Source organism: Gorilla gorilla, chromosome 16 (assembly GCF_029281585.2).
Source record: "Gorilla gorilla gorilla isolate KB3781 chromosome 16, NHGRI_mGorGor1-v2.1_pri, whole genome shotgun sequence".
Lineage (NCBI taxonomy): Eukaryota > Metazoa > Chordata > Mammalia > Primates > Hominidae > Gorilla > Gorilla gorilla.
The window spans coordinates 58,840,303-58,850,526 of NC_073240.2; positions in this window are offsets into that span (position 1 = coordinate 58,840,303).

The window sequence follows — 10,224 nt, forward strand, 5'->3', positions numbered from 1 at the left end:
GTGTTTTCTCATATCCTCTACAGATTTCGCAATAGTTAAGAAGACAGTCTTTGGCCAGATGTGGTGGTTTACACCCGTAATTAGGCCAAGGTGGGAGGATTGCTTGAGGCTAGGAGTTCAAGACCAGTCTGGACAACATAGCAAGACCCTGCCTCTACCAAAAAAAAAAAAAAGTATCCAGGCGTGGTGGTGCATTCCTATAGCCCTAGCTACTCAGGAGGCTGAAGGAGGAGAATCGCTTGAAGCAGGAGTTCAAGGTTATGGTGAGCTATGATCATGCTACTGCACTCCAGCCTGGGTGATGGAGTGAGACCCTGTCTCTAAAAATAAAAAGACAGTCAACTACCTTCAGATTTCTAACAATTTGAATTTCAGCCTTTTCCCCCCAATTTGGCTAAGAAACTGTTTTTTTCCCACCTTTACAGTGTTTCTCCTCCCACCCCCCCCATTCTGTAATTATTTATTGCTTAGGATACATCTTGTTTGAAACCCCTTGCATAAGGGAACCTAAGCAGCAGCATGCTGTATTTATTTCCTTATGAAAACAATTTATTAGGCCTGGTGGAGCCAATATCCTGGAGTTGCAGAGGAGAAAAATAAATTCTTGCCTCATATTTCCTCACCTAAATAATAGAATGCAAAGCTGTAATTTTAAGGCATCAGCTTTATGTGAAGTTTGGCTTTAAGTTATGAAACCAAAACAATTTAGGTTTCTTGTTAGTTGCAGTTAAGGGGAGGAAAGTATTTGTTAAGTTGAGAACTAGTTTTTAGAAATCAATGAAGGGAACTAAATGCAGCTCAAAGATCCCTCTCAAAGAAGATGCACTTGATTTTGACAGTAACCGAATGTCCAGCTTGAATGTCAAGTTTCTATGTTTAGGGGCTATTTCAGCCTCAGGTGGCCCTGCTTAATTGCTTTCCTGTTCCCATTACTGACCATGATGACAGCCTACCTTTCCTAACAGATACACTTACATTTTAATTTATCTTCAAAAATAAATCACACATTATAGCATTCCCCTCTTCTGGGCTAATTGAATCAGTTCCTTAAATGTCTCTACATCTAATGATTTGAAAGAGGCACATTGTTTGAAATATTTAAAAAATTAGGGCCCTTAGGTTGTATGCAGAATGATCTCAGTGCTTATTTCAGATATAAGTGTTTCCTAATGATCTCATTCATCTCAAATGGGATATGCCTGGCCACTTTATTTGAAATGTTTCCTGAAAACTCTAACAGGAAAGCTTAATGCAAAATATATTTATAGAGAAATGGTATTTAATTTATTAACAAAAGCTTATAAAGAGCTTTACATATTTTTATCCAGAAATGCTTAATGAAGTATTTGGGACCCATTATGAAAACTTCTATAAAATAAATCCACTTATATTTTTATTTAACCTGTATATTAACTTTTTATGTGAGATCTAAACTCTCATTTAATTATCCTTTTCCTTCTAACATCCAGAAGAAAAGAGGCTGAGACTGTGGTATTTATTAACCATAAAAATTCTCTAGATATTAAGTTCCTCATTTCTTTATGTGGCCTCTGGTCACTATATTCTATGAGAAGAGGTATTTGGAGTTGCAGGGAGTAGAGTCCTAATTGGTTATGACTCAAAAAACTATGTTTTGATACAAAACACAGTTCTTTTCTTTTAAAATATACCCTCTACTTTTCAGGGACCCCAGGAGACTATTTTAAACATGGGAACTAGATTTGCCTTTGTTGTAAAGCCCAGTTCCATTTCGTATATGTTCGAGAAGCTTCAATTTGGGTACTGGGATGAGCGCAGTACTTCATCAATAATCACACTTAACAGACAGGAAGAAATTAAAATTCCAGCTACACCGCCTTTTCTGAAGGGCCTGAGGGAAAAGGCATTGGCGCCCCCTGCAGCTGATGGTGTGTATGTGCAAGTGAGTATTGTCCATTCAAATAGCTTGGATTCAGTGTATTTCTATCTGATACTGGTGAGAAATCCTTAAGAGATGTTATCATTTAATTTGAATTTGTCTGGAGAAAAAAAATCTCCTAGAGTCAGACAAATTTTAGATTTTAGTTAGTTTAGGAGGACCTTCTTTTGACTTACAGGAAAAGAACAAAAGTGTTTCTTAGCCAAATTTACCGTAGAAAGTGCAATACTGAGAACACTATGGTCCCACTCACATAGTGTTCAGAGCACTCTGTCACAGAGGAAGTTGCATGAGTGTGTCTCAGATTGGAAGCTACTGTTTTTATCATGTGGGTGAGGAAGAATTATTAATAGACAGATTCCAGATTTTATTTCTCTTCTCGCTCAGTTAAGTACTTGGCGTGTAACTAAGTTCTCTGCTTTTTTCTTTATTTCACATTTCTTAGCTTTCCTTTTTCCTTTTACCCTTCTAAAATCCGTCAATTCTACAAATAACTCCTGTTATTATTAGGTTGGTGCAAAAGTAATTGCGAGTTTTGCCATTTAAAAGTAGTGGCAAAGGCCTCAATTACTTTTGCATCAGCCTAATACTGATGCAAAACATACTGATACGTATGTTAATACGACCCTCCGATTCCTAAGCTTCCTCCCCAAGTGCATCTGCGCTTATACAGCCACTCAACTCACAGGATCTTTGGACATAAGGAATCCTCACATGAACTTTGGCACTATTCGGGGCAGGGATCTGTATTTATATTCATTAGAAAATGAGGCTAAGTGAACTGTCTCTCTCTTTTTACATGCTGAAATGGGCCACTGAAAAGATAACGAGGAACACTTTAGATGTCCTGACAACAGAGGAGGCATGGCAGCCTCTTTTGTCTCAACCAAACGGTTTGCTGTGTGAAAGGCATAGAGTAAAACTGGGAGGCATTTAGGGCTGGAATAGGTACGCAATTTGGACATCTACCACCAAATGGCAAGGAGGGGTCTTGCTTCAGGCTGTATAATCCCACTTTCAGAGCATCTGTGTTTTCCTGACTGCAGTTCCTAAACCTGGATTTTTTTTCTCTGTCAGTCATCTAAGTTCAATTGAACAAATATTCATTGAGCATATACTATGTGCCAAGCATTGACAAAGAGTCTATGAAGAACACAACGGAAGTTTGTGGCACATCCCTACCCTCAAATTCACAGTGAGGGTGGAATGACAGTAACCAAATCTGTGAAAATATTCACAGATCATATGAGACAGGAAAGAAGTCAGAATATCCAGTGTAGAATGAGAGTGAAAGAGGATGTCTAAAAGGGGACAGCCCATTCACAACCCACACACAACCCACGCACAAATATTTTTGGGGGGGCCTCCCATGGGCATTTATAATCTTCTAAGTGCCCCGAAGAACATGTGACACAAAAGATGAAGAGAACATTTGCCAGAACATAGCCCAACAAAGAACTTCTTTGACATTTTTTAGTGTAAAGGTAACTGATGGTATCTACCAAATTAGCAATTTGTAAAACTGGAATTTCCAAAAGCAAATACTTGGAGCTGAGATTACCTCCCACTTCCCAAATTCGAGTTATATGATCTCAAGTATAATACCCTTTGGTATAGACCTAGCCAGAAGAGATAATAGAGGTGAAAACAAGGGCAGCTTATTTTTTTTCCATTAAGAGCATTATATATAACACTATGTCATGTCTCTAGTGCATACACACCTACTGTAGAGAGGTGTTGCCACCTACTGTTGTTTAGTCAGGGGATCAGACAGTCATGGAATAGACCGGTGGTTTTCAAACCAGGTTCCCATTGTAATTTAGGGAGCTTTACAAAATACGGATGCCTGGTCGCGCCTCCAGAGATTTCAATTAGTTTAAGAGGGAGCCTAAGGGATTGATATTTTAAACAAACTTTCTGATGTCTAGTAAGGCACAGCCTGGTTTGAGAACCACTATTTAACCCCCAGAAGGTTAACCATGTGGGATTACTTGAATCCACTCTAAACCTCTGGATTGGGCAAATGGATTCTGTGCCTTCCCACTTCGTAGTGCTCTTTGATTTGCTGTTTTTAATTTAGTATTTGAAAAACACATCCAGCCTCAAATGGATTGACCTTTCTGCTAATGTATTTCACCTAAATTAACAGAGGCAATTAGCTAATTTATATTGGAATTGTGCACTTTCCAGTTCACATTTATCAACTCTTAAATGCTTGATCTGGTGTTGCAGTTTAAATTTTTTATTATTACCCTTTAAATCTGAAGTAATGTCTTACATCTAATTAGCCAAACTTACATATTCAATTAATAGATTCATTATGGGCTAATGAATATGGAGGCAGCACTAGGGCAACATCTGCCTGCCAGTTGAAATGACTGAAACTTTTCTGCTCTGAAGAAAGGAGTCTGTTCTATAACTTAAATAGCTTGAATTTTCCGTTTTAACATTTCTGAGTACTATTGAGTACTGCTCTATTGAGTATTGAGTACTGAGTACTGCTCTTAAGGAGTTTTACGGACCTGCCAAGATAGGAAAGTCAATATGCTGTCCAGAGAAACCTGCCCTTGTAGAGGAATATGAAATTCAAAATTGCAAAGAAAAAAAAAAACACATCTGAAGACATTTTTTAGTATAAAAATGTACAAATCTAGATGGTCACTCCAGATTATGGAGTTTTTCCTAACTTGTGTTTTTCATAACAAATGCTTGAGAAAAAAACTAAATGAGAAAATTAATATCACAAACTAAACAAAATGTTCAGTATACCTTAGGATCACTCCAAAACTCACTTGATTTCATGATTTAAAGATATGTCCAGACATACTTTCAATAATTTAATGTTCTATGGTCAGTGATTTTTGGAATCTAGATAATTCAGAGATCTAAAATGAATTTATGTAATATAATCAGTTATTAAAATTCTGGCATTTTATTTCTCTGGTTATAAAGAAATAGTCATTTTTATTAATTATAAAAAGCCACCCACTTCAGGAAAGGTGGGTGAGAGCTAGAATTCACTTGAAAAACTATTTTTAAAGATGGCAAGACTATGGGGAAAATAATCAGAAATCATTTTCAAAGTATGTGATATCTTCGACATCAAAACAGGAGTTGAACAAGTCACTTTGGCTTGATGTCTGCAATGTGACAGAAAGAGGATTTGAGGTCGTGTATGTGCTACTCTACTGAGGCATGAAAAGTTTGTTGTTGTTGATTTTTACACTCCTTACGTTCAAGGTGACACTTGGATTATAAAAAGACTACATTTCTTGCCGTGCATTATACAGATGCAAAGTGCCAATATCCTTGTGTCAAGTGCACTTTATCAAACATTCTAAAATATGAATTACTGCTATATTCATGTGTTTGATATTGAGGGCCTCTTATGTGCTTAGCACTGGCTAGATACCCTGGGGTTATGAAAAAGAAAACATAAATTCTTCTTATGGCTGAAGAAATTTGCAATTTGATTGTCATAATAAACTTTACAAATACACCTATGCCCACAAGATTAGATTTACTGTCTTTTAACTGTGTTTTACCCTTTTCAGTATCTATCTATAAAAAAAAAAAAGTACACATGTCAGTAAATCTTCCCCATGCTGCTCTCACTAGAAGTAAGGAGCACAGGAAATGAAAACAAAAGACAAAAATCATGGCACCTGGTATGCTCAGGGGGACTGGCAGAGGAAGGTATAAGTAGTAGCACCTGAGTAGGAAGTGTATCCGCCCTGGTACTCATGCCATAAAGGGCCCTGCAGTTATAAATACACAAAAAGCAAATTTAATAAGGAATACATGGGACCCTCTGTCACTTGCGATCTGACACAGGCTGTTTCAGATGTGTGCATCATCTCTAACCCTAAACAATCAGTGTCATAACTAACACTGTTGAGGTCCCAAGGAAGTGCTCTTCCTCATCTCTGGTCCTGTGTTCAGAAAAAGAAAGACAGCATCCTTTGCAGGGAATACTGGGAAGATCAGTGTGTCAAGCAGCTGGCATCATTAGAGTGTGGGGTGTCACCATTTGAGCAGTGCGAGTACGAAGGTGAAAGACACATTAATGAACTTATCACGTCCTTCCTCTCAGATAGCATGAATGTACCCAATTCTTCCAGAGTGGGAGAACTGTTTCTCAGAGATGCCATGCTGAGTGTCTAGATTTTCTTGCTTCTCTTTGTGTTTTAGTTGATGGTTTCTGGGGTAGTCTCAAATTAACATGGTCTTCTCAATAGCTCTGTGTGGTGACTGAAGAATATTCTGCAATATTAAACAATAAAATATTCTTACATTTTTATATATGTAGATCTAGGCATAACGTATGAATTTGACCTTTTACATTGGCAACTGGGTTACACATTAAACTCTAGAATTGCTAATAGTTCTATTCTTATAAAAATGTTTAAAAGAAATACTTACATTTTAAAAAACTGAATAAATAACAGATTTTAATAATTGTATTTAAAAGTTTGATAATCATTAATTTTCATTTCTATTTTGCCTTTTAATTTTAATAAAAATTTTAAATATTTTAGAAAAAATAACTTTAAAAACTATAAGAGAAATAATATAATGTTTCTATTTTTAATTAATTCACATTGCTGATGAAAATATATTCATATTTGTATACTTCAAATATAATTCATTTTTTAAAGATCCTTTAAAGTATTACTGTCAATATCATCAAACTATGTGAAAACCTTGATTATAACAATATTGTGATTTGATTAAATAAATGCAACAATTGCATTTTATCAAATAAATATGTAATTTATGAGTTACGTATATGTTTATTTTGTTACTTACCCTAACATTGCTGGCACATCAGCAGAACAATAGGACATACACAGTCATAATTAAATTCAGCAGTCTTGATATTTTGTTTTCCGTCAAGTAAAAAGTATAGCTTTACATATTTAAACATTTTGCCAACATGAAGCTCTATTTGTCAAAGCAGAAGAGGACATTATATTTAACAGTTTTTAAGTGTAGTTTAAGATGGTAAAATATTTAAATGTCTGGTTTCTGCGTCTCCATTTGTTTTTTTTTCCCACAAATATTAGGAGTAGGCCTAGATAAAAGGAGTTGCTTTTCATTGTAGGCTCAAGAGACTGATGTTTCTCTGTATCCTGATTCCGTGTACCTTTTCAGAAATAATCAGTTTGCACTGTTTTCCTTTGTTGACTGTCCTATAATAACCTTCCTGCATACAGTTGTCCCTAGGTATCCATAGGGGACTGGTTCCAGGACCAGTGATACCAAAATTCATGGATGCTCAAGTCCCTGATAGAAATTAGCATAGTATTTGCATAAAACCTTTGCACATCCTCCTGTATACTTGAAATCATCTTTAGATTCCTTATAATACCTAACCCAATGTAAGTGCTATGTAAAGAGTTGTTTTACTATATTGTTTAGGGAATAATGACAAGAAAAAACAGACACCAGCCTGGGCAACATGGCAAACCCTGTCTCTACCAAAAATACACAAATTAGCCAAGCATAGTGGGTATGCCTGCAATCCCAACTACCAGGGAGCCTGAGGTGGGAGGATCACTTGGGCCCAGGAGGTTGAGGCTGCGATGAGCCGTGAGTGTGCCACTGCACCTCCAGCCTGGGCAACGGAGTGAGATCCTGTCTCAAGAAAAGAAAAAAGAAAAGACAAGACAAGACAAGACAGACACAACCATCCTTTTTTGTTCTGCAGAATATTTTCCATTCAAGGTTGGCTGAATCCACAGATGCAGAATCCATGGATAAGGAGGGCCAACAATATTTTTTAAGTTCTCTCTGAAAAGATATGCAAAGTAGTTCCAGAAACATGTTTGAATTTGAACTCAGCACATTAATTGGATCTTCATTTTTAAGTGGTTTTCATGTATTGTTAACAGGCTGTATCAATGTTATTGATTTTTCTGTATCTCAATAATTTTTTGTTTGTTTACCTTATTAAATAATTGACACTGGATCAGGACCCAGGAAACCAAAACTCAATTCCTAGTTATTCTCTTACTCAGTATGTTGAACCACTGTAAACATCCCCAACTTCCCAAGAGAAATTGTCATTTCCCAATATAAAATGTCAATGTTAATATCAGCATATTTCCATAAGAATATGCAAAAGCTTATATTAGAGGATCTTTTTTTTAACTATGAAAGGAAAATATCTATGTTGCAAAGCTATTCACAAAACTGTGGAATAAAGAATCAGGGCACAGTTGAGCTAAAGAAGGTGTAGGATAAGTGAGAAATTATTATTACATTACATCTTCATCATCCAACAAAAACAACCACAGCACTGTTAGAGAATGCGAAGTATAAAGATGCATAAACCATTGTTTCACATCAAGGAGCTCTCTGTGCAGGCCAGCAGGGAACACAATGATGGTCTTTGCCCTAAATAGATGTGCAGTGCTATGGAGAGCCAAAAGAGAAAGTGGTATGTCCCCATGGGGATCAGAAGGCATTTACCTGGACCTGCATGATAGAGAGGAAGGGGCATAGGCAAGACTAGTGTATTGGTTGGAAGACTGGGTCAAATTTTGGAAAAGAAAAGTTTGGCTACAGTGTGGCACACCTGTGGAGGAAAACCTAGGACATAAGCCAGCCCAGATAACAAGCTAAGAAATTTGTTTAGGCAGAAGGGGGAGCTAGAGCAAATCAGTTCACATGCTCTCTCTGTCTCCTGTTTACACTGTAGTATTACAGGTGTTAGACGGTAGCAAGTCCTAGAGAAGTGTGATGTGTAAGTCACTGTCATTCAACATTGTAAACAGCTAGGTAAAAGCAGAAAAAGTTCCAAAAGGTCTGTGCATGAAATCAAAGGATCCTTAGGCATGGGAGAAATTCCTAGAACTATAGGAAGAGGAAGAAGGTGATGAAAAAGAAAGGGTTGTGATACGCCTGAAGGTACTCACTCACACTGCAGTGGCTATAACACCCTGCAAGAAAAGTGGTCTCTGTTAACCCTCTCCTTATCAAGTCCTGCATCTTCTGTTTCACTATCATTCCCCCTATGGAGTCCCTTCTCTCCAATACTACTGCCTTGGCTGTGGTCCTCTGCATCTCTTGAGTAGCATATGCAGCTCTGCAAAGTTATGTACTGATGAGAATGAATTTCAGTTAAAGTTAAATGGCACCAGATCAGTTCCTGTGGGATAAGAGAAACAAGAATGCTCTGAGCCACTGATAGGAGAAAAGGATGTCTGGACTATTGGAATAATTTGTTCTTACTGCTTCTGGACTTGACTGACTTCAGTCCACCCTTTATGGTGCCAAAAGAGAAAATTTGAAAGCAGCTGATTCGATCAAGTCTAACCAGGGACTTAGAGGTCATCTTTTCCAGGCTTTCCCAAACTTATGTCATCACTCGCAAATGAAAGAGATCCCCAGGTTCCTCCTGGGCCTGCTGGATCAGTCTCCAAGGAAGGGCCCAGGATTCCGTGTCTTTAATGACTTGAAATCCCCCAGGGGATCACTTTGCTCAGGCAATTTGGGGAAGCACTGATGGAGCCCATCACCTTTTATGACAGATGAGGAAACTCAGATCCTGGGAGACATATCAGTTACAGAATTCCAGAAAATAAGGGCCAGAATCCGAATGGAGAGACTGGAAGGCAGAATAGCTGTGGATGAAACTGCAGACCTTATCATCTCACTGGTGTCTGTGACAGAGCCCCATCTGAGATTCACCCTGGGGCTCCTGGGAGTGTGGGATCCCGGCAGTGGAGTGCCTCCCTCCCACTCCTTCAGCCCTATGGGGCCACAACAGCTGCAACTCTTGAGCAGTGGGAAGGAAAATAGGAAGGAGAGGGGAGGAAAATCCTGGACTGTGTGGCCACTGAGGAACCAGGATCAAGCAGAGCCTGGGGTACTCTTGCATCCAGCTTCTGTTTGTCCAGAGACAGCTGAAGATGAACAAGATCTGCCTAAGGGCAAATTTGTGAGCCCAGCAGTACTTATCCCTGGTGCTTCCAGCCTTCCCTTTTTGCTTTCTATCTCCCCTCATGAGTGGCCTCGCCTCTTCTTCCCCCAGAGTCTCCTGTGCTCAGCCCTTTCTTCCCTAGAGCCATAGAAATGTCTCTGCGGTTGTCATCCATACTTTGACTGAAAACTGTTTTGCTGGGCTCAGTATTTGTTCTCTCCAGCCTTTCCCCCCACTCTGTCTTAAGTATTAATATAAGGTCTAAAAGAATAAAGTATTTCAGATAACAGTAGCAGTGAAAAAACATTTGTAATAGGAGACCAAGAATCTCAACTTGCCCTTGAAATTATATTTTTCCAAAGATTGCCTTAAAATTTTG